The 26,553-nt window shown below is 33.1% G+C and overlaps 1 long non-coding RNA gene across 1 annotated transcript; it reads left to right on the top strand.

Annotated features, from left to right (window-relative positions):
- Window positions 1–23,610: 23,610 nt before the first annotated feature.
- On the top strand, window positions 23,611–25,412 carry LOC145790338 (uncharacterized). Its single transcript, XR_014329021.1, has 2 exons — window positions 23,611–24,998; window positions 25,088–25,412. It is a non-coding gene; the product is annotated as an uncharacterized LOC145790338 (long non-coding RNA).
- The last annotated feature ends 1,141 nt before the right edge of the window (window positions 25,413–26,553 follow it).

The following is a 26,553-nucleotide window of genomic DNA, read 5'->3' as shown; positions in this document are numbered from 1 at the left end:
TTGTATGGTTTCACTGTTAGGTAATGAGGCATTTTGATTTACTATAAGCCTTGAAAGAGGCTCATACCATGACTGGGGTATAGGTGATGGTCTTTCATAATTTTGATTACTAGTCTGACCATTAGTATGTCCATTACTTTGCATAGGCTGTTTGTCTCTAGCCAATCTTTGTTGAGGAATATTCGAATTTTCCTCCATATGGCTTGTACTAGTTGGTTGATGGGAATTCATTCAATCCATAAAGGATATTGCCCATCTTTCTATTGTGTTCATTAATTGCTGTCCCATGGCATCTACCAAGCCTCCCCAAGGATTCATTGGCTGAGTAAATGGGACAGTAGATGGTCCAATTCCATGACCTCGTCTAATATTTTGAACATGTGGTACATGTTCTGAATTGTTGGTCTGTTCGACCATAGGTTCTAATGAGATAGGTGCTTCTATAGGATGTGTTATCACATTTTTCTCTGGATCAAGTACTTCTACCTCTCCCTCCATACCTTCTTTCAGGCGTTCATTTTCTCCTTGTCTCCTACGTCTGGCCATTTTAACGAGTCCCACTGGGCGTACCAAAAATATATGTTGGCTTTTTCGGCTTTCGAAGGTTAATAATGTAACTTTAAGCATGTCAGAAAGGATCAATCAGTCCTTACAGAATATTAATTGCCAACTAATTATCAGACGATTGTATTTTAGTTCTCTCAGCCTCAATGAAGAAGATTTTTACTGGTGGCTTGTTTTAGGAGAATTTAGTAAATAACAACAAGTGAAGAATAATTTCAGAATCTGAATTTCATTAAGTAAAATGAAAAACTTACAATGATTTGACCTAGTCTCGTAGAGGTTTACAACAACAAACTATTTGAAACTACTCATAGGAATAAAGTGCAGTACAGGAATTGAAGTGCTGAAATATAAAGAACTATAAAAACTAAAAGGAAAAACGAAGTAAATAAACTGATTTTTGATCTGAGTCTAGATCCCTCATTCTGGGGCCTTCTCTACTATTTATACTTTTCAAAGATAATCGTCGAAGTGGACTTCTAACCATCGAAACGTCCTTCCATGATTGCTGAACATGCTCTTTTACAATCAGTCCCACTACACCACTGTTGCAGTTAGGCTTCCCTCCTGATTTTGAATTTGAACTTTGTGAGTAACCGTTAAGCCACATCACCTTCTATTCCTCGATTGTTTCAGTGCTACGCAGATCCATTATTATCAATACGGGCTGACACGTATCTGACTTTGGTCGGTAATTTGTATTAACTCCCTAAATTGCCCTTTTCATGCCACATGTTGAATTGTGATTGGCTTTTACAAATTATATAGCCAACAATCTCATGACATCCTTAATTTTCATTTTTCCATCACACATCAAAGAATAATCCTTCATAGTTCGAAAGTTCTTTGGCCCGAGTGGCTCGACTGCCCAAAACGACGTTGTTTTGGACATTTTTTTTTCTCTCTTATATTTTGAAACAGAGGGAGGAAAAGTGAGAAGAAAGAAGAAGAGAAAGAGAGAGAAGAGAGAGGAAGAGGGAACAGAGAGGAGAGAGAGGCATCACCGCCATCACCGGCGCCAACATCAACATATCTATGTATACACAGATAGATCTGTGTGTGTATATACAGATTTGTGTATCTGTCTTTCTCTTTGTGTGTGTGTATAGATCCATCTCTCTCTCTCTCTCTCTCTCTGTTCTGAATTATCTGGAAAAAAAAAAAACAGAGGATGTGGTGTTGTTTGTTGTTGATGATGATGTGTTGTTGATGCCAAAACGTGTTGATGATGTTGTGGTGTTGTTTGTTGTTGTTGTTGTTGATGATGACGTTGATATGCTCTCTCTCTCACACAACTCCTTCTTCTCTCCTCCTCTTCCTTCTTCTTCTTCTCTTTCTTCTTCTTCTTCTTCTTCTTCTTCTTTTTCATCTGTAGAGGAAAAAAAAGAAAAAAAACTACCCAAAATGACGTCACTTTGAGCAATCGAGCTACTCAGGCCCAAAGAAATTTGAGCTACAAAACAGAACAGCACATCAAAAGGTTCCTTTTTGTGCTAGTGACGGGAAAAATTTCTCTTTTTGACTTTATTTGTTCAATCATTTATTTATTTTCCTCACAATGACAACATGAAATGGTAATTCCTTCTCTCATTCCCCCCCCCCCCCTCTCTCTCTCTTTATTATTCTATATTTGTTAAGTGAAGTAATCAAATGGGAATTTTGAAATTTTGGGGTATCTATCTAACAAAGCCACAAAAAAAAAGAAGTGGCCAGACTTACCATTAGAAAACCTTTAAAAGAGGATGATAAACTAGTCGACATTGAAGCATGCTTCTATGTACAAGTAATAAAAATGACAAAAACTAGTTTCCTTGCTAACAAACTCATTATGCCGATGTGCAAACAAGAAAAAATTAGATTTAGTGCAGATGACAAGTTGGACTGGTTACAGTTCTCGATCATTCAAAAAAAAAAAAAAATTCAACCTAACATATAGAATCATGTTTTTGCATTTTAAAATTATTATTTACTCTTGGGGTATTGTCTCACACCAATAAAAATGTGATACATCTCATGTTTGAATCCCCGTTTGTTTTTAGATGTAGAATGAAGGAGATTTTTAGTGAAGGGATTAATAGTGAGGGGATTGTTAGTGAGAGGATTAAATAAAATTATGTTTGTTTTGATGATAGTTGTTAGTGTAGGAATTGTTAAATTATTTTTATATAAAATAATAAAACAAATAAAAAAATATAAAAAGTTAAACATTAATTTTTTTAAAAAAATTCCCAATATATAAAAAATAAAAAAATTTCTAATCTCCTCACTATTTTCTAATACCATCTCCACCTCCTCCATCGCAATCCCCCTTCCAACCTCCATCTATATCATCTCCTCCATCCTAATCCCCTCTCAAACTCTACAAACAAACACAACGCTAAATAACCACACCTCCATCCTAATCCCCTCCCATCTATTTAAACCCCAAACAAACGGGGCCTTAGAGTATTAAACATTAGTGTTATTACGGTACTATTATATTACAAGAGTTACATGTTATACAAAATAAATTTTATTTTCAATTTATTTTTTATTTTTTTATTTGCAATCTGTAAGATATATTAGCGGAATAATTACAATCAAATGTTCACGTTCATTAAATTTTTTTGATTCTCAGTTTTTAGTGTGTTTGGGGTGGAGTGATTAGGGATATTGGGTATGTAACAACGCCTAACATAATAAAATGACAGCCAAACTTGTTAGGGATGAACATGACCTGGATTGGTCTAGATTAGGGTAAAATTAGGACTAATTCAATCATTTTAAATCGTAAAATCAATCCAAACCAATCTAATTAAATACGGATTGGATCGGTTTATGATCACGGATCCACATAATTAAATAAAAAAAATATGGAATATTTTAGTTTTATAAAAACATAAACATAGTATCATATTAATTCCACAATAGCAAAATATCTTTCCATAATCGCGATATACTATTTTAAAATTTAAACAACTATAAGAAAACTGGTTCCAGCATAAGTATTTAGACCATTATAAATTAAAACTAAAAACTAACAAATAAAAACAATAAAAAAAGATACTATACGGGAGGGTGTATAATATAAATATAAACTATTTATATACGGTCTGGATCAGTTCTAATCTAAAACCGTAGAGTTCAATTCGAAACTGATTCGTGGATTACGAATGTTTTATTTTTCAATTCGAAACCAAATTACGGATTCACAAAACTAATCCAAACTTAACGAATTGGACTAAATCGAATCAAATTACGAATTTTACGAATTCCTTATTCAGCCCTAAAACGTGCCACAAGAAAACCCTTAAAAGAGGGTAGTTGCCAATCCCTTTTTTTTTTTTTTCCTTTTTCTTTTTTATAATCAAATAAGGAAGCAATAAGCATCATAATTTTATTTTATTTTATCCTTTTTAAACGTTTGAACCATACTTTTTTTTCTCATTTGTAATTAGGAAAGACAAAAGCATAGAAAAGAATGGACATCATTAATATCCATGTTTGCCCACACATTTGAACCTTATGTAGACCGGATGGTGAATCAAACCTCGCCCACAAAAAGGCCTAGTTTGGGAAGACTAAATAAGTGTACTTTTTGACTTTTTTTGTATTATGTGTAGAAAAAGTAGAGAGAAGATGTTGATTGATGTGACTCAAAAAAGATAAAAAGATGAAATAAGTGCACTTTTTTCTTTGTAGCCAAACTTGGCCAAAATAGGCAATAATATGGTTACTTTATAGATTAATGCTTAAAACTTTGAAAATGGATGACTCCATAACTTCTAATTGACGTGGACAAGGTATATATATATATATATTTTTTTTTCTCTCTCTCGCATAATTGTGTTGGAGTCATGGAGGTTGAATTTTTTGAAGGTATGTATCAAAACTCGTACTTTATATATAATAATGAGGGTAAATTATAAATATATCCTTTGAGATTTAATTAAAATATGAATTGCTTTCTATGATTCTGGAAATTACATTTCACCCTTGAGGCTTCTAATTTTATAATAAATCGCCCATTTTATTAATAAATTATCAAATCAATTAACAATTTTTAATGATATTATAATCTCAAGGGAAGTGTTAGGAGAGTCGAAAGGAACAGGACCCAACTCTAAGAAAACTTGGTGGTGGAGGGAAGAGGTTCAAGCGGTAGTTAAGACAAAAAAAGAGTGCTTTAAAAAGTGACAAAATGATAGAACTGAGAAAAATCTTAAGAGCTATAGATTGGCTAATAAAGAGGTGAAGAAAGTAGTGAAAGGCTAAGTTGAAAGCTTATAATGACCTATACACTAGACTAGATAGTAAGGATGGAGAGAAGAGGGTATACAAACTAGCTAAGATATGAGAGAGGAAAACAAGAGATTTTAATCAAATTAAGTGCATCAAGAGTGAGGATTCTAAGGTATTGGTGAATGATGAAGAGATTAAGGAAAGATGGAATAATTATTTTGAGAAATTATTAAATGAGGAATATGGAGGTATGGCAATAGGGGAAGAAATACCCAATAATACGATAAACCAAGACTATAGGTTCTATCGCAGCATTAAGAACTTTGAAGTGGAGATTGCACTTAAGAAGATGAAATCAAATAAGGCTTTAGGACTAGATGATATCCTTATTGAAGCTTGGAAGTGTTTGGGTAAAAAATGGGTTGCTTGGTTGACTAGGTTGTTTAGCAAAATTTTATTGACTAGGAACATGTCAGATGAGTGGAGGAAGAGTATTTTAGTGCCAATCTATAAGAATAAAGGAGATGTCCAGAATTGCAACAACTATAGAAGAATCAAGCTAATGTGTCATATAATGAAAGTGTGGGAGAGGGTGATAGAACGCTGATTGTGAGATATAACAGAGGCGTTAGAGAATCAATTTGGGTTTATGCTTGGCAGGTCAACAATGAAGCAATCTTTCTTTTGAGGAGAGTAATATAAAAGTATAGAGAAAAGAAAAGAAACATTCATATGGTGTTTATTGACCTTGAGAAAACATATGATAGGGTGCCTCGGGATATAATATGGGTGTTAGCAAAGAAATGGGTGACAAAAGATTACATTGATGTGATTAGGGACATGTATGAAGGGGTGGTGACCGCTATTAGATCACCTGCTGGAGAGGCAAATGAATTTCCTATCACTGTAGGGTTACACAAAGGATCTACTTTAAGTCTTTATCTTTTTGCTTTAGTTATGGATGAGTTGACGAGAAATATTCAGGACAACGTGCCATGGTATATGCTTTTTGCAGACGATATAGTGCTAGTGGATGAGACTAGAGAAGAAGTTAATACAAATTTGGAGATTTGGAGAAAAGCTCCTGAATTTAAAGGATTTCGGATAAGCAGAACTAAGATAGAGTACATGGAGTATAAATTTAGTAACAGTAATAATAAAAGCAGAGAAGAATTGAAGATTGAGAACCAAAAACTACTTAAGAGTGAATATTTTCATTATTTAGGGTCGATTATCACAACAGTTGGGGAAATTGATGCGGATCTGGCCCATAGGATTAATGCGGGATGGTACAAGTAGAGAAATGTGTCTGGGGTACTATGCGATAGACGAATACCCACTAGACTTAAATGTAAGTTCTATAAAACGACTATTAAACCAGCGTTGTTGTACGAGACGGAGTGTTGGGCAACCAAGAAATAACATGTAGATAAGATGAGTGTGGCTGAGATGAGAATACTAAGGTGGATGTATGGCAAAACTAGACAATACAGAATTAGAAATGAGTGCATTTGGGAATGGGTAGGAGTAGCACTGATAGCAGATAAATTGAGAGATAATCGATTGAGATGGTTTGGTCATATTCAACGGAGACCAACAGAGGCAATAGTGAAGAGATGCGATATTGTAACGGTAGATAGAAGTGTTAGGGGACGAGGTAGATCTAGATTAACGTTGGTTAGCGTTCTAAATAGAGATATGGATCTACTTAATTTGATTAACGAAATGCCCTTTGATAAGGCTACGTGGAGAAGAAGGATTCATGTAGCTAATCCCATTTGATGAGACTTAAGGCTTGGTTTGGTTTAGTTTGGATTGGTTTAGAAATATGTTTCAATTAATAATTTAAGTAATTTTATTATTGTATAAAAGAGCAATTATAAATTTTATTTTTTTAGTTATCTGCTAAATAACAAATTCTAACAATGGGATATTTGTAATTTTTTAAATAACATAAGTAATTTGTACTTTAATCAAACTTTAAAAGGTGTATTTGTAATTTATGCTAATAGTGGGTAAAAATACGATATATTCGTAATTTTAATTAGATTTTTGGATGGTAATGATTAAGGGACAATTTTATAAATGAGAAAAACCATTGAATAATTTTGGATAATTTAATAAATAAGAAAAATTGCTCTACCATTATTAAAAAAAAAAATGACAATTACTAGTTTTAAACGACATTTTCATAAAAAGAACGTGATAATATTTATATCAAAAAAGTTATACGCTTATATAATAAAATAGGGAGAGGAGCACACACAGGTCTCATTTTGATGATCTGAAACATTCAATATGTAAATCTCATTGAGTATTTATGATTGCAATAAATCCCATTGATCGAGTATCAATAGCCCATTGATGGGAACACATTTTTGTCAATAATAAATAGAATTTTAAAAATAAATTATTAACAAAAATGCATTCCGATTAAAGAGTTATCGATATCTAATTAACGTAATTTTTTGCATACATAAAGTATTCGATGAGTTCTACATATTAACGATTTATATTATTGAAACATGACCCATAATTAATCCTACAAGCCCAACAAAATATACTATACAAATTGGAGAAAAGCCATCTCCGATAAAATATACCTGTATATATGTTTGGGTTATAGAAATAACTTCACATAAGTGAAAAGGAAGGGAGCAAGGGAGTGTTGGGAGTCCAATCCTAGATTTTTTTTTTCTCTAATATTATGACCGATCAAATTTTGGATTAAAATCTTTTGATCTTTACAAAATTTTAAAAAGTATCTATTTAAATTCAATAGGAATGGTCATTTTTTTTTTTTTATATAGTTTTAAAATACTACAACTTGCCTGTACCACATTCCTCCCCTCCCCTCCCCAAAAAAAAGGGTTCAAATTTGGGGAATTTATGTAATATTCAAACTTATTCATAAACCTCTCCTCACCTACTTATGTTGCACTTAATCTAAATTATTTTCTTATATTCCAATTTATGGGTAATATAATTACTAAAATACCCCTAATAATAATATTTACATTGACAGTGAATGTTTCGTGATATGAACATTCACACAATCAATGTGAATGTTTACACCGTCAATGTGAATATTCACATTGTAAAATATGAATGTTTAAATCACCAATTAACTAACTGTTTAAGAAATATTTGTAAGGATAAAATTATCCATAAAATACGTTAAATATCTAAATAATGAGACTTTATTGTAATACAAAACTATATTATAAACTAATTAGAATACAAGTATTTGAAAAAAGATGTTCTAATAAATCTCTCTTAAATATAACTAGAATATAAATTTCTTTTTTAAAAAAAAAAATGAAGAAGAAGAAGATTTAGGTGTCACTTTTGAATTAACCAATTCATAACAATGTTTGGAAATAAGTTTTGGTTATTTTATAAATGAAGAAAAAATGTGAAATTTTTATAATAATTCCAATTTTATGTTAGAGCCCACCCAATAAAATAAATAGGGTCTGAAAGAAATCAAAATCATGAAAATAATTATTAAAAAATAATAAATCAAACGGCTAAGGCCCTCTTTAGCTTAAAAATCAAAATTTATCACATCAGTCCCTTTATTTTTTTTCTTCATATTTTTTTATAAAAAAATTAAAAAAGCTAATTGATATAATCAATTCTAAAACAACTGCTAAGAAAAAAAAGAAAAAGAAAAGGGAATGCTACACTACACAGCATTTATATGCACATTTAGTTATGTTATTTTCTTATTTAATTATGATTAATTTTTTCTTTAGTTATGATTTTATTTTGATATGTTTGGTTATGTCTCATGTAATGTGTGATTGTAACATTTTTTTTTTTTAATTATGACTCAAAAATTATAGAATTATGTCATTTTTATTTTTAGATATAAAGTACATATGGTACACAGCTTTTGAGAAGTATGCACCACAGATATAGTTTTTTTTAGTTATGACTCAAAAAACATAAAATTATATTCAGTGTGTTTGGTTTCAGTTTTTTGAAAATTGAGTTTTCAGTTTTTTGTGTTTTTTTTTTTTTAGTGAAAATTTTTAAAATTTTAAGCAATATTTTTACTTTTTTAGATGTATCTTACTTAGATGTATCTAAAAAGTAAAATATTTGTGAAAAAATATTTTAAAAAATTAATAAATACAAAAAAATATGAAAAATGTACTGGTTTTTTTATATTTTTTGTATTTTTGGTATTTATTGAATTTTTTAAAATTTTGTTTACAAATTTTATATTTTTTAAGTGTATTTATATTAACTATGTCTAAAAATTGTTTAAAATATTAAAAAAATTCATTAAAAACAAAAAAATACGAAAAATGCAAATATAAAATTTTTTGGAAAGTGAATTCTGAAAATTAAAAATAAACAAAATAATTATTTTTTGGGAGATTTATTAGAAAATTATTTTTCAAGTGTTTGTATCATAATTAGTCCATAAGATATTCTTGTATTCTAATAAGTCTTATTATTTGAACATTTAAATTATCAAATCCTAATTCTCATATTTAAAATATTTTATGGACATTTCTATCTTTGCAAATATTTTTTGAACGGTTAACAATTTGGTGATGTAAACATTCATATTTTACAGTGTGAATATTCACATTGACACGTGAATGTTCACATTGACAGTGTGAACATTCACATCATGAAACATTCACACTGTAAATGTGAATATTATTAAGGATATTTTGGTAATTATGTCACTCATATGATTTATTGAAATATAAAAAAATAATATGAATTAAATAAAATAGAAATAAATAAAAAGAAATTTATAAAAAAATATCTCTCATTTTTTTAAATTATAAACTACATAAGATACATACACTTTAAGCCTCCGTTTGGAAAGTGAGCTAGTTTTTTAATTTTTTTGACTTTTTTAGTTATTTTAATCTAGGATAAAAAATTTGGTTTGAGAAGGACTTTTTAACTTTTTAAATTTTTTTTATAAAAAAAAATATAATAATTATAAATTGAATATAATATTTAACTTGTTGCGGTTAAAATAGTGTATTTTAACTTGTTGCGGTTAAAACAACAATGATCCATCCCACTAAAAACATCACCACTAATAGCACTAATGCATTAAAAAATTAAAAAAAAAAAAAAAAAATACAACTCAAAAATTAAAATATCACATCATTAATGACGAGACCCACTGCCACCTAATTAGTGGAAGCACTAATTAGTGTTCCCAAACATTTTTCCGGTTAAAATGGTGTATTTTACCTTGTTGTGGTTAAAAGAGTTATGCACGATAATCTTTTCCAGAGATAAAGTGGTGGTCCGGACTTATCTCCATTACAAAATCCGACACGTGGCAGTGAGCAAAGAGAAAGATATGGTCCATTCCTTTAGGCCACGGACAACCACTAGAACATGATTCTTAGGTTTCCCTGAGGTTAAGGTTAAAATAATTATAAAAAATAAAATAGATAAAAAAATTAATCAAATAAAATATTATTTTTAAATTATAATTATTTTATTTTTTATTTTACAAATATTAAAAAAATGGGTAATGCTAGGGATACCAAATTTTCTACCAAACAAATGACCAAATGTCTCACATGGGTGTGAGGTCCGCAATTTTGTGAACCCCACACCCATGTGAGAGATTTGGTCATTTATTTGGTAGAAAATTTGGGACCTCTACCATTTTCCCTGATGATAATCATACGGTGAGTCTTCTCTTTGCCTTAGCTCTCCAGGTGGACGCGTGGCGGTAAATGATTTGAGGTTGTTGTACCGAAACAGTTGGGATGTTATCAGATGAGTTGAACATTTCACTCCACTTTTTGCAGTTGGGGCCCAATCGAATGCCGCCTGAGGCGGAATGTGGGGTCCGGGTATTAAGCTCTTTGCTGTCACGCGGCTGTATGTGTGGGCCACTTGCCACGTGGCTGTATGTGAGTCAGACATTGACGGCTTTTTATCAATCATTAACGTTTACATTTTACTGTTGAATTTTTGTGAAAACAAAAATTAAAAATACAACCGCGCTGCATATCCCAGTGGGGTCGCGCCCCCAGTGACGTGGGCCAGTGGGGTCGCGCCCCCAGTGACATGGCGCGCCCCACTGACTGAAAACTTAAAAAAAAATAATAATAATAATAATTTTTTTTTTGGATCAATTCGAGGCCGACACCTCACTGGGGTCGACCTCCAGTGGAGGTAAGAAGCATTAATCTTAAAAATATATATATTTATTTATTTAAAAATACGTAGAAAGTGATGGACGGAAGTTATTGCAGATGGAATATGATAATTGAAGATAATTATCAATTATTAACGATGAAAAAAACTTATTAAGCTCGTTTGTTTATAATCAGAAATGGGTTGTTTGGGATGGGAAAATTGGTCTAGGGTCTCTCTCACACTTTTCGTAATGAAAGAGATCCACAAAATTATTTTTTGATGTCTAAAATCCCTAAACATGTATCAGAGAAATTTGGTCGAAGTCAAAGAAGAAGTGAATCGATTGGTCGAAGATGAGATACGTCGCAGCTCCAAGAAACCCTCTGATTTCCTCAACGAGCTCCCTCCTCTTCCCAAGTTCAACTTCCAGGTTCTCTCTCCCAACTAAACATTGTGGATCGATTGGTCGAAGATAAGATGCGTCATCGGTCAGGTAATCTTCGGATCGATTGCCGCCGTTCTCGCCGTAACTCAGTCCCCATCGCCATCACCTCCGCCATGGTTGCCATCGCACTCTTAGGGACCGTCATCGGTCAGCTAATCTTCGGATACCTCGACCTCCCCTGCGACGGAGATGGCATTTGCATGATCTGCAAGAAGAAGTCGGCGGAGGACGAGACCATCACCTGCAAGGTGGTTTCCATGGTGGTCCTATGAGCTTCTCTCTCCTAGAGGGTAGTTGTTGACTTCGATAGAGGTCTACGTTGGTTTGTGGAAACCAGTGTTGCTGTTGCTGTTGCTGTTACACTGTGTGGTGACCATAGCGTGGCCGTGGGTGCGTTGTGGTGAAGCTGGTTTCTCTGTGGTGAAGCTGATGAAAGATGTCTGTGAATGCTTCTTGGCAGAAGGCACCAATTGTACTGATGATGGATAAGTAAGATCCATAAATTTAACATCATCTCTTATTATATCTAAGAAATTAAATCTAGAGAAAATTGGTTCAGAGAAATTCTGGAAACTTCAGAATTTCTCTTCAGAGAAATTCTGGATTTATCTCTAGAGAAATTTTGAATTTCTCTGACTTCGGAATTTCTCTGACTTCGGAATGAACTGATGTGGGTTTTATAGTTTTTTTGGCATAATGGACCTTACATAGATGGTTTTGTTTCTTTGTGCAAGAAATTGAGAATGAGAAACTAATGGTAGAACATGTTCATGTTTTATAGGAGAACAGTGGTTTACATGTACAGAATAAAAAATTGTCTCAAGAAGCTTCTTATGCAAAGGAACTGGCCTCTGCTACTGCCGTTGAGTTGAAGAATTTGGCTGGTGAAGTCACAAAGCTCTCTGTACAAAATGCAAAACTAGAGAAAGAACTATTGGTTGCTTGAGAATTGGCAGCCAATAGTTCCCTTCCTTTCTCAAATCAGAGAAAATTCGAGAGATGGCAAATCTGAATCAATTTTCTAATTTTCCCTTCCTTTCTCAAACCAGAGAAATTTAAAATTTCTCTGGGAAGTCCAGAGAAATTCAGAATTTCTCTGAACCAAATTTCTCTATGATGTGAATTTTCTCTGGGACTGAAATTTCTCTGGATTGATGTTGAGGGACCTTAGACATCATGAAAATAGTTGATGTCCTTTATACTAGAAAATCATAATATTAGGGACCTTAAAAAAAATACCCCGTTTGGGGTGTCCTAAATAAGTGTATTTTTTGTCTTTTTAGACTAAAAAGTTGAAGTTGAAAATATGAATGTTTAGGTTAATTTTTTGACTTTTTATAGAAAAATGTGTATTAAAAAATTATATAAATTAATGTATAGGGAAAAATTAGTATTGGGAGTTGTGCAGCCGTAATTGTTGACTTTTGGTGATTAGTAATAACTTTTTAACTTTTTGAGTAACTTTTTGACTTTTTTGAGACTTCCCAAACTTAGCCTTAAAGTATGTATATTATACTTCTTGTCGGTAATAATGGTGAAAGTTGGGTCACTAGTATTAGTAAGAGCATCTTCAATGGTTGTTGTTATAATATCATTGATGTTGTTATAATTTGACAATGAATAGCATTATTTTGTCAAATTATAGCAATGGTACTCCAATGGTCACTTGTTATTTTGACAATTTTTAACCAATTTTCCCTCCTAGTTTGTAGATGTTGTTTGGATATAAATTTTTTTGTGATTTTATTTTTGTTTATTATGACATTTTTTTAACTATTTGTAAAAAAAATTATGTATTTATATTATTCCCGGCTAGACAAATATAAAAAATGAAAAAAAAATTGAAAAATTAGAAGAAAAAAATTAAATATAATTCAATTTACAAAATTAAATTTGAAAAATTACTTGGTTTTTTACTGTTTCAATTCTGTTTTTTCAATTGAATTTGGAGCCACAAATATGTTTATATTTGCTAATGTGACATGTTTGGCAATTGCTATTTTACTTGCCAAATTTGAGAACAGATATGGTATATGCCATCTTTGGCAAGTAAAATAGCAAGCCATTGGAAACTCGCTTTTTTATTACTATTGCTAAATTATAACTTTGGCAAGTGTTTTAAGAGCTCCATTGGAGATGTTCTAATGGTAGTAGGTGTTTACATGAGGAAGAAAAAAAAAATGGGACATTTACATAGAAGTCCCATTTTGTGAACTTATAATCCATTAAGTCCTAGATAAAATTATTTGCTTCTTCAAGTCCCATTAATTTTTAATAGACCAATTTACCCTTCCAAACCTGAATTTGGGAATCAGATGGTCGTCTTCCAATCCACGATCGAGCTCCCTCAGGTCGCCGTCGTCGGCAGCCAAAGTAGCGACAAATCCAGCGTCCTCGAAGTGACCTTCCCACAACCAAGGTGGGGCTTGGTCTCCTTTAGCGAAAAATTTTCCATTTGAGGAGGTCTCTGCATTTTTTGGGTCTAAACAAGACCAACCCAAAACACAGATACCAAGTTATAGCTGAAAAACTATCGGAAAATAAATGTTTAAAAAACAAAACTTCCAAAAAAACAAAAATTTTAAAAATTTATATATATATATATATATATCTTGAGGGAACGGAGTGAAAGTTTTACTTAGCCGTTACAACTAGAAACAAACCCACGCAAATCTTGGGAAATTTAGCAAAACAGAGCTTAGATAACGTAATAGAGAGAGCGAGAGAGAATGAGAAGTTGAAGATTGAAAATGCAAGGAGATAAAGCGGAAGCTCGATGGCTCTGAGGAGGAGTACGGGGAGTTCTTGCACTTGCCTTCCAAGAGGTTCTACGATTTCAATGAAATTCGGAGGGAAATCCAGGTATTCTTTGATTTCATTTACTACTGTGCTTGCTTTGTGTTTGGTTACTGAGAAAGTAGTGATGATTATTACATGACTGATATGGATTATAAGTTTCAAGATTGGTTTACAAATTGTGGTTTCTTATAGAGGTAAAGATTGGGCAATTGACAGCAAAGGAAACTTGGGAAAAGAACTATGGTGTTTTACATTTTATTACTATGATTGACTGCAATGTCTAGATGAAGAGTTTATGCATCAATCCATGAATGGGGCTGCTGAGTCTTTTCTCTCTCTCTCTCTCTCTCTCTCTCTCTCTCTCTCTCTCTCAATTGTGTGTGTGGTGTGTAGTGTGCATGTGACGCATATGCAGTGTAATTTCGGAGTGAGCGAGTTGTTTAGCTGAGTCTCTTTTTTTGAAATTGAGAATATTCTCAGTTTATAATATTCTTAATTTTAATTATAAAAAAAAAATTCAATTCAGCAATCTAATGTGTCAAGTTCGCAGAATTATCTTTCTTTTCAATCTCATACTTTTCTCAGAAGCCAAATAGATTGTGATCAAGTAAGAAGAGAATACATACGTCTTAGTTCATACTAGGAAAAAAATTGAGAAATTTCTCAGTTTTGAAAATTGAAAACATTCTCAGTTTTGAAAATTGAAAACATTCTCAGTTTTGAAATTGAGAACATTGTCAGTTTTGAGATTAAATGGCAAAACGTCTTTTTACCTATAAATGAGACTTATTAGTTCAAAAACTTTTTGACAGGACCTAAGCTACCAACAAATATGTAGACAGGACTTTTTGGTAATTAATCCAAAAAAAAATTATTATTTTCAAAATAAGTGAAAATAATATATATTTTTTTATTTATCAAAATTTCATATTCATAATGGTGGTAAGGGTTTATTTTTTATTTTTCAAAAGAAGAAAACAGATATCAATTATTTTTTTAATATATTACTTTGTTTATAAATATATAAAAATAGGGTTTATCAAAGCAAAAAAAATGTAAATATAAATTATATATTTTTATAAATGTAAATATAAATAGGTTTTATTTTTTTATTTTTTTATAAATGTAAATAACAATATAAATTTTATCAAAGCAAAAAAACTAGATATTGAGGCTGTAAAAATGGTATGATACAAAAGTAAAAGTTAAGCCTGGTTTAGAATGCTAAAAAAAATTCAAAAAGTTAAAAAATTACTAAAAAAAATTAAAAAGCTATCACTATTTACCAAAAAAATATTAAAAAATTAATTTTACACAAAATTAATTTTCAAACAACTCTGACGTCTCCACAAGTAGACCTGACTTTTTGGAAAAATTGTATATGCGGGGTGCACAAATAACACGGTGCTGTTCAGCCCATAGGGGCCCATCACGAGTCCTGTTTTAATAATCTGAACTGTCAATGTGTAGAACTCGTTGAGTATTATATGCCTGTAAAAAATCACGTTGATCGGATATCGCTAACTACATGATCAAATTAATTTTGTATAAAAAATGGATGGTGTTATAGTTAATGGTTGAAAAAAAACTAATCCGATTAAATAGCTATCAAAATCCGATTAACATAATTTTTTACAAACATATAGTACTTGACGAGTTCTACATATTGATTGATTTTGATTAGTAAAATGGGACCCATGGTGGGCCCCCACGGGCCGAATAGTACCTCTAATTCAATGCCCGAAAAGCAGGGAACCAGCTCCTAGCCTATACTCTGCGCACGCTATCCCTTAATTCATCCCACCGTACAGCCTATTCTATCTCAATCTTCTCCTATACATTAATTTATACAATTTTTAATACACATTTTTTCGTAAAAAGTCAAAAAGTTATTCCAAACAACCATTTTTTCTCAACTTTTTAGTCTAAAAAGTAAAAAAAATGCACTTATTTAGGACACCTCAAACAACCCCTTTAGTCTCACTTGAACATGATTGAGAGGAAAAAAATAATGATGTACATAATTTGATTGCTATGACTTGCGATAATTTGACATCTAGATCGAAGGTCATTTTTTTTTTTTTTAGGTCATATCACTTTTTCAATTTTTTACACATTTTTTTTTAAAAAAAAAGAGTCATAAAAAGTCAAAAATTACTTTTAACCTATTTTCTAAAACAACCATTGTTTACTTCAAACTAGTTACATTTCTCTTTCTTTGACTCATTTCAAACTATATAGCAATTGAAATTAATTTATTTAATCACGTGCTGAAATATATATATATATATATATATATATATGCAAATATGAGAAAAATGGTAAGCATGAACAAAGTGAAAAACGAATTCCATAAATAATTTGAGAAATTGAAGTCTTTCCTGTTAAGTTTTGATATTCTAGAAGTTAGGTTGCTTTAGTGGTTTGTTACCACTCTATCAATAAATCCCTATTGTTAAGGGTTAGTTGGTTAATTGAATTAGTCTTACCATGTTTTTAGGATTTGTTAAATGTGGGCTGTTATTTTTTGTTTTGCTCTATAAGGCTATAAAGTAGCCAAGTTTGCTATTCAATAATACACAGAGATTTCTCTCAAATTTCCTTATCTCTTCCATAAGATTTTCTGGTTCTTTACATTTGGTATCAGATTATCAAGGGGCCTAATTAAAATTAAAAGCAGCAGTCTTCTACGTGTGTAGTGGTTGAAGCACAATTGCAAAAAGTTCTTTTATGCAGCCAGCAGTTCCGAAATTTGATGGGCATTATGATCATTGGGCGATGCTCATGGAAAACTTCTTGCATTCTAAGGAGTACTGGGGCTTGGTGGAGAATGGTATTCCTTCAGCAACAGAAGGTCTCACAGATGCTCAGAGGAAGAGCATTGAAGATCAGAAGTTGAAAGATTTGAAAGCAAAGAACTATCTATTTCAATCAGTAGATCGTTCAATCCTGGAGACAATCCTCAACAAGGATACATCAAAGAACATATGGGATTCTTTCAAGCAGAAGTATCAAGGTACAACACGAATGAAGCGTGCTCACTTGTAAGCTCTCCGGAAGGAGTTTGAAATTCTTCACATGAAGGCTGGAGAATCTATGAATGAGTTTTTTTCTCAAACCCTTACCATAGCCAACAAGATGAAAGCAAATGGCGAGGACAAGGGAGATGCTGCTGTAGTTGAAAAGATTTTGAGATCCATGACTCCAAAGTTTGATTATGTCGTGTGTTCCATTGAGGAGTCTAAGGATATAGACATCTTAACCATTGAAGAGTTGCAAAGTAGTTTGCTTGTACATGAACAACGCATGAGTTCTCATGTGGAAGAAGAACATGCTTTGAAGATTACTCATGAAGATCAAACTGGAGGAAGGGGTTGAGGCCATGGAAGTTCTAGAGGAAGAGGAAGGGGACAAGGCAGACAAAGCTTTAACAAGGCCACAGTGGAGTGCTATTACTGTCATAAGCTTGGGCATTTTCAATGGAAATGTCCAAGCAAGGAGAAGGAAGCCAATTATGCTCAGACTCAAGAAGAGATGTTACTGATGGCTTATGTTGATATGAATAAGGCAAATGAAGAAGCTTTGTGGTTTCTGTTGGGATCTGGGATCCCGCCCAAGACCTTATAGAAATCAAAACAAGTAGAAAAACACACCCACACACAAGGAGACACAATATTTTACGTGGTTCGGCCCAATGCCTACGTCCACGGGAGAGTAACCGGTTATCACTATACCAATGAGGAGATTACAGAAAGATTACAATAGAGGAGGAGCTCACACTCTCCCCACTCAGCCACTCACCCGTCTCCCTCGCTCACACCGAGGGAGACGGTCTCTCCGCCTCACATCTCTCACTCTCTTTGTTGTCTCACGGTTTGCTCACATTTTGCTCTCTCCTCTCAACCTCCATTTATAGGTGAGGGAGTAGGTGGGAGAGCCTTTGGGCAGCCTCCATCCTTGACTCTTCAAGATGGTTGGTGGCCTTCCATTGTTGACCAAGGTGTGTTCCCATGGAAGAGCATCACCTCCTTCACATGGGGTGAATTCAACAGTTTCTTGACTCGGGATGTAGCAATCATATGTGCGGAAAGAAGGAACACTTCTCGGATTTTGATGAAAGTTTCAGAGATTATGTGAAGTTGGGCAACAACTCAAGTATGGTTGTAATGGGAAAGGGCAATGTACGGCTACAAGTTAATGGAAGAGCACAGATTATCACAGGAGTATTTTATGTGCCAGAGCTGAAGAACAATTTGCTAAGTCTTGGGCAATTGCAAGAAAATGGGCTTACCATTCTGTTTCAAGGTAAAAAGTGTAAAGTGTTTCATCCTGAGAAAGGCTTAATAATGGAGACGAAAATGGCTCCGAATCGAATGTTCATACTGCATGCTATATCTCAGCCTATAGCATCTACTTGTTTCAACAAGATCACGGAAGATATGTTGTAACTTTGGGATTGTAGATATGGATACTTGAGTGTTAAGGGCCTAAAGACTATTCAGCAGAAGAAGATGGTGAATGGTTTACCACAGTTTAAGTCTTCCTCAAGGCTATGTAAGGCTTGTTTGGTACGGAAGCAACAAAGGTTCTCATTTCCTCGAAAAAGCACCTAGAGAACTTCACAAATTCTTCAATTAGTGCATGCTGATATTTGTGGACCAATCAAGCCCATCTCAAATGGCAAGAAGAGGTATTTGCTTACTTTCACTGATGACTTTAGTAGAAAAACATGGGTTTATTTTTTGATGGAGAAATCAGAAGCCTTAGCTGCTTTTAAAAGTTTTAAGATACATGTTGAAAAGGAGACAAACTCGTTCATTAGAATGTTACTTACTGATCGAGGATGAGAGTTTACATCACAAGAGTTCATTAATTTTTGTGATATAAATGGCATATGAAGACAATTGACGACTTCCTACACACCACAACAGAATGGAGTTGCAGAACGGAAGAATAGAACTATTATGAATGTGGTTCGTAGTATGATTTCCGAAAAGCAACTTCTAAAAACTTTCTGGCCTGAAGCAGTAAATTGGATAGTGCATGTCTTAAATCGAAGTCCAACAGTGGCAGTGAAAAACAAGACTCCTGAAGAAGCTTGGAGCGGAGTTAAGCCTTCAGTTGAACATTTTAGAGTTTTTGGATGTATCTCCCATGTTCATGTACCTGATAGTAAAAGAACTAAGCTGGATGATAAGAGCTTGAGTTGTGTTTTGTTGGGAGTTAGTGAGGAGTCCAAGGCGTACAAGTTCTATGATCCAATTTCACAAAGAATCATAATAAGTAAGGATGTTGCATTCGAAGAAGACAAGAATTGGGATTGGGACAAGAAATATGAAGAATCCATTGTGTGTGACTTGGAATGGGGTGATCTTGAGAAGGAAGCAACTATGTTTGATGACAATGAAGAGGGGAGTGAATCTGAATCTGATCTTGAAGCAAATGTAGACGCAGTCACAGAGAGTTTTTCCTCAGATTCCTTGACTGAAGAAAGCTCCCCTAGCTCGAATGAAGGGAGGAATAGGAGACCACCAATCTGGATGAGAGACTATGAAACGGGAGAAGGCATTTCTAAAGAAGATAATGAAGCTTATTTGGCCATGTTTGCAACTACTGATCCTATTCACTTTGAAGATGCTGTGAAGAGTAAGAAATGGAGGGGAGCAATGGATTTAGAAATGGAAGCAATAAAAAACAATGGTACGTGGGAATTGACGGAGTTACCTAAGGGAGCAAAGAAGATTGGAGTGAAATGGATTTATAGGACTAAGTTTAATGAAAATGGAGAAGTGGACAAAAAAAAGGCTAGGCTTGTGGCGAAGGGGTATACTCAGCAACATGGGGTAGACTATACTAAAGAATTTGCACCTGTGGCATGCATGGAGACAATTCGATTGGTGGTAGCACTTGTAGCTCAAAGAGGATGGACTATCTACCAGTTAGATGTGAAATCTGCATTTTTACATGGTAAGTTGAATGAAGTGGTTTTTGTGGAGCAGCCTTGTGGTTATGTGCAAAAAGGAAATGAACAAAAGGTATACAAGTTAAAGAAGGCACTTTATGGGCTTAAGCAAGCACCACGTCCTTGGTACAGCTGTATAGAGGACTATTTTATGAATGAAGGCTTTGAGAAGTGTGACTACGAGCATGCTTTGTTCATCAAGACAACCAAAGAAGGCAAAGTATTAATTGTAAGTCTCTACGTTGATGATCTCATTTTTATTGGAAATGATGAATTGATGTTTACAGAGTTTAAAAATTCTATGAAGCATAAGTTTGACATGACGGATCTTGGTAAGATAAGGTATTTCCTTGGTCTTCAAGTCTTGCAAAGATCTGATGGTGTTTTTATCAGTCAAAAGAAGTATGCTTTAGAGGTGCTGTAACTGTTTGGAATGGACAAAATTCTGTTCATAATCCAATTGTTCTTGGCATTAAGCTTGTGAAGGAGGAAGGTGGAGTTAAGGTAGATAAGACTTACTATAAACAGATTGTGGGTAGTCTCTTGTATCTGACAGCTACTTGACCTGACATGATGTTTGTGGTGAGTCTTATTAGTAGATATATGGAGAATCTTACTGAGTTTCATTTACAGGCAGCAAAAAAGGTGCTAAGATATTTGAAAGGAACAACTAGGTTTGGAATTTTCTATAAGAAGGGAGGAGATGATGAACTTGTTGCGTACACTGATAGTGATTATGTTAGAGATTTAGAGGACATAAAGAGTACTTCAGGCTATGTGTTTTTATTGAGTTCTGGAGCAGTATCCTGGTCATCAAGAAAACAACCAGTAGTAAGTCTATCTACCATAGAGGCAGAGTTTATTGCTGCAGCTTCGTGTGCATGCCAAGCAGTATAGTTGAAAAGAGTGTTGGGAAAGCTAGGTCAGAATAAAGGCAAGTCAACTATTATTTGATGTGATAGTAGTTATGCAATCAAACTCTTAAAGAACCCAGTAATGCATGGTCGTAGTAAACACATAGATGTACATTTTCATTTTCTTCGAGAGCTCACAAAGGCTGGTACAGTGAAGCTGGTGCATTGTGGGACACAAGAATAGCTGGCTGATGTGATGACTAAACCACTCAAGCTGGATGTTTTCTTGAACCTGTGAGGGCTATTGGGAGTTTGTTATGAGATGGATATAAACTGAGTGCTTGTAGTATTCAGTTTAAGGGAGAAATTGTTAAGTTTTGATATTCTAGAAGTTAGGTTGCTTTAGTGGTTTGTTACCACTCTGTTAATAAATCCCTATTGTTAAGGGTTAGTTGGTTAATTGAATTAGTCTTACCATGTTTTTAGGATTTGTTAAATGTGGGTTGTTATTTTTTGTTTTTCTCTGTAAGCCTATAAAGTAGCCAAGTTTGCTATTTAATAATACACAGAGATTTCTCCCAAATTTCCTTATCTCTTCCATAAGATTTTCTGGTTCTTTACATTTCCAATGAAATTTAGAAGAACAAAATTGTGGAGTTCCATTTTTTTATTTATTATTAATTTCCCAAAATACTACGAATTAGCAAAGTGAAGGGAATTGGTGGAATGAAAGATACTATTCTATGAGTTTGATGACATACCATATCAATAATGTGCTTGACAAATAAGAATGAAGAAATGTGGAAAAAGTGAACACTACAAATTTAGACATTAGTGGCTTAGTTTGAAAACTTCTCTACGCTTTTATTGATCAATAACATATTATTTGTGGTATTTTGAATCATAGAGTAATTTGAATGTTATATAAATAAATAAAATTAAAATATTAATATGACAGTTAAGTTGTTCCTATTATAGTATTTTAGTAAGTCATATTTCAAATATTAAAACTTCATTAGTGTTTATCACATCAATTTGATAATTTTATATAATTGTATAATATTTTTCCCAATAATACGAAGAACACTAACATTTTTATTAGTAATATTACTAACATACTCACAATTTTTCATAGACTCAGCATCATTGATTGTGAAACTCACATGAAAGTTGTGTGTTGATATTCTACTATTTTTCTCATTTTTCTTATCTATAGAGGTTAGGATTCTCTATCTTAAAAAATTTCATTTCTCACTTGCAACTATTTGATCATATAAATTTTTTAAAGTATTAAAATTTTGAAACATAACCTATAATTAATAGGGCAAACTTCACTTTGCTCTTGTAGTTTGGGTCACATGGGGTTTATTCCATTAACGTTTGAAAATCACCACATAACCCTCTTATAGTTACTGGATTGAATTGCATAGTTAGCATTTCTATCAAATATAACAGTTCGTGCATAACACGCGCCTAATATACAAATGAGCATGGAAAGATGATTTTTTCTCCAAATTAAATGACTAAAATGCTCTCATCTTCATCATCAATTTCCAAAACCTACCCTCATCTTCATCATCAATATCCAGATCTGTAAACCTATACCTAGAAGAAAAAAAAAATACATAAAATATAATTAGATGTATAAAAAATAGAAAAAAAAATAATCTTTTAAACTTAATTTTCACAAATATTATAATAATTTGTTTATCACCACCATACCTCAATCTTGTAAAACCCAGATCTGATTCGCCAAAGCAAAGCTTGTGATGATGGCTAATAAGCATCTACACAAGCTACTCAAAGAAGAGCCAGAACAACTCCTTCTTAAGAAATACATAGCTGATAGGCCATCTCGAGTCCGGATCCTCTCCTTGAGAACCCTCCTCCATATCCTACTTACAACGGCTCAGATGAGCCGTTGCACATCCAACGGCTGAGATTAAAATTTTTTTTTTTTTTTGAAATTTTCATCCATTCCTGCCCAAACAAAACACGGCTCTCATAGACTATACATTCACATACACTTTCAGTTTCACTCAGCCGCTCGTTCACCGAACCCACCCTCACCGGCGAACTGGCAACCAGTCCCGACGGCAACCCAGACAGCGAACCCACTCGTAACCCCGCGACGACCATAGCTCCACCGCTTACGCTTCGTGAACCACTGCGACAACCACCATCGGTTGAGCACCATCGGCTGAGCAAAGAAATTCTTGACGAACCAGGTTGGTCTTCGAACGTCTGAAATTATTTTGTCAAGAATTGTGTGATTAAGATTGAGATTTGGGTTTGGAATTGAGATTGACAAGTTAGGGTTCTGTGAACGTCTAAAAAAATTAGGGCTTTTAGAATTTCAAAATTAGGGTTTTTGGAATTTCAAAATTAGGGCTTTCAATTTCTATTCCAACGGCTAAAAATTTAGGGCTTTGAAACATTTGAAAAAATTTAGGAAGATGATGATTTGGTAATGATTTTTTTTAAGCATATTGAGACTCTATGCTTTGTATTTGTAGATTAATGAAGTTTTATTTATTCTTCATTCTCACATGTCTGCTAAACCCCAAAAAACAAAGCTTGAGGGAGCTGTAATAAAAATAAATAAATAAATAAATACAAACAAACAAACACAGAACACTTATTTGGAATTTAGAAAGCTCAATAAGCCACCATATCAATCAACTATGGCTATTCCCAAATTCATACAGGTACTTCAATCTTCTCACAGTTCATATACCATCAAATTCCTTGTTTGGTTGTTGGGAAAATATTTAATCAATTCAACCACCCTGACAGTGCTTAAGCAAATGGTTGGTTGGTTGACGAAACCAACAAAGAAAATCAAGATCCTCTGTGTTTTATTTCTCTTTCTTTGCCTTTCTTGGCCACCAAACATAGTCTTGGAGACTAATCTCTCTCTCTTGATCTGATAATCAAGTAACCGTTCTCGTTACTAGTAATTTCAGTTGATTTTTCGCTGGTTAGCGTTTGAATTATTTTGTATTGTTCTAGGGTTTTTATTTATAAATTCTTGATCTTATTATGTAGTTTTGAGGACTGGTTTGTTGTTTGATCAGTGAAAATTACCTGTTTAGTGCATGTTGGTTTATGACTGATGATTGTAATTTCTAAGCTATGAATTAAGTTGTTCCTATACTCATTCTTGGTTTTGTTATTTGTTCAATTGGTTTTTTATGTTTAAACAAAAGGATAAGTAATTTAAAGCCGATGTCTAATTGGTTAATTAACAAATGATAAAGCAATGCATCTCTGACTGTTACTCTCTTATTATTTCAACCTTGAATATGTTTGTATAAAAATTAGCTTTAGTAAATTGAAACTGTGTAAAGATTTTTGTTGGTAGACATGCAGTAGCCATAGTCCATACAATTGCATCGCGCTGATTTTTTTATCTGTTAAGTGTTTTGTGTTTTTTTTGTAATTCAGTGTTTTGAGTGGTCTTGAAGTTTGAGCTTTTACATGATATTCTTAGCTGCACTAATCTTTGTCTTATGTCTATTTTGCGGCTTAAAAACTTTTATTTATTTGTATTTGAGGATTGGATGAAGTAACTTTAAGTTATGGATATCCCTATTTTTGGGGGAAAAAAGTTGAAGATTTAGAACTTTGGACTTCCATTAGCACCAAGTTAACCACACATCCCTGTATGCAGATTTAGAACCAACTTCCATTAGCACCATTATCACTAACTTCCATTATCCTTCACACTCTGTCCATGAGCACCAATTTCCATTATCCTTCATAGATTTAGAACCAACTTCCATTAGAACAACTTCCATTAGCCTTAACACTCTGTCCTTCTCCTCTATAGAACTGCCATTTAAAAAATTTCTCATGTATGCAGATTTAAAAAATGGCTTCTTCTTCTAACATTAACAACATAAGATTATAACTGAGGCTGTGCAATTGTGGAAGAACCGATGCCACACATATTGTAAGAACCAATGAGAATGGAAATGAATGGCGTTTGTTCTTTGTTTGCCCATCAAAATATGTAAGTTGGTAATTTTGGCTATTTTCTTCCTTTATTAGTCACATTAATATTTGTCTTATTCAACTAACTGATTTGCATGCATTGCAAAGTAACACTCCCACTCACCATTGCAATTACTTCAAGTTCGTGGATAAAGATGATGAAGACGTTACGTCTAGAATCCGTTCCAACAGTACAGCTTCTGCTTGTATAACAGTAGAAGACCTGAACGATGTAAGGATGAGGCTTGATTACATGGAAAATGACTATGGTCGAAGGCTTCAAAGGATGGAAAATAATATAAAAAAGATGGTGTACTTCATTGTATTTTCTATCATTTTGTACTTTATGATGTAACTTTTGTAATTTATTGTAATTTGAGAAACTGAATGGAAGTTTGTACCATTTTGGGTTTTATGTACATCAACTTGTTATCTATTATCTGTTATGGAATGAATGATGTAATGAATTTTGGAAAACATTCAACTTGTTATCTGTTATGGAATGAATGATGGAATGAGTATGTGAGCAACATGACTTACTGTTAGCATTTTGGTTTAGGAAGTTTGTCTGTTAGCAAGTTAGAGTATGGCAGTAGCATCACACTCAGGAGTCTTCATATGCATATATATTGCAAATGATTTTTTCCCTTCAGGTTTTCTATGATCATCAGTAGTTTAAGTAAGTGAGAATGGTCTCTTTAAGCATGCTATAGTCTGTTTTTCTCTTTTAGTATAGAACCTTTAGAGTATGCATTATTTGCAATTTCCTGAACCAAAGATCTTTTTGACTTAGCATTAATACATTAACATCCATACCAGTAGATCCATATCAGCAGCAACACATGAAACAGAACTAGAACAGAATAAGGAGATAAACATGGACAGCAATACATTAACATGCCAATGGGTCTCGCTTGTCAACCTTTCGAAATCCCTCTTTGTTACAAACCAAAAGTCTACAAATAAGTTGGTTAGTGAACTTGTTCTTCCTACAATAATCTCTTCTTATGCTAAACCCCATTCTTCCTCCATATGTATTATAAAAATCATACGCACATTGTTCAGAATCAAATGTCATTCCCTGTTTTGGCTTCCAAGAACAATCATTCTCAGGTTCCATATCGATATCAAAATGCAACTGAAAACCCATATAAATAAAATCTTAGGTACGTAAATTAAATCTTTATTTTAGACACATAAAAACATAGTTTCAATTTGAAAAAATATTCCAACCATAAAAACTTAGAGACTAAGTTCAGTTTTAAAAAATTCCAACCACACATTTTTGGGAAGAGGATATGTTTCAAGCTCAATCAAACATAATCAATAATTCATTACACAGATAATGTCTCTAACATAGCAATTTGTATCGATTGTTAAGACAGATAATGTTAAGCTCAAATAAGTGTCTGGTCTGTAATGTTTGAGCTCAAATATTAAGTGTCTGAGACATAACATTATTGTAATTTTTAAGCTTAACAGACATAACAATATTTGAGCTTAACAGATAATGTTAAGACATACCAGACACTTGTTAAGCTCAAATAATTTGTTGAAAATTGTTAAGCTCAAAT

The sequence above is a fragment of the Camellia sinensis genome, chromosome 5, assembly GCF_055761805.1.
Source record: "Camellia sinensis isolate YWXY chromosome 5, ASM5576180v1, whole genome shotgun sequence".
NCBI classification, from domain to species: Eukaryota; Viridiplantae; Streptophyta; class Magnoliopsida; order Ericales; family Theaceae; genus Camellia; species Camellia sinensis.
Note: the sequence above shows the minus strand (reverse complement) of the source record. Positions and strands in the feature narration are given on the sequence as shown.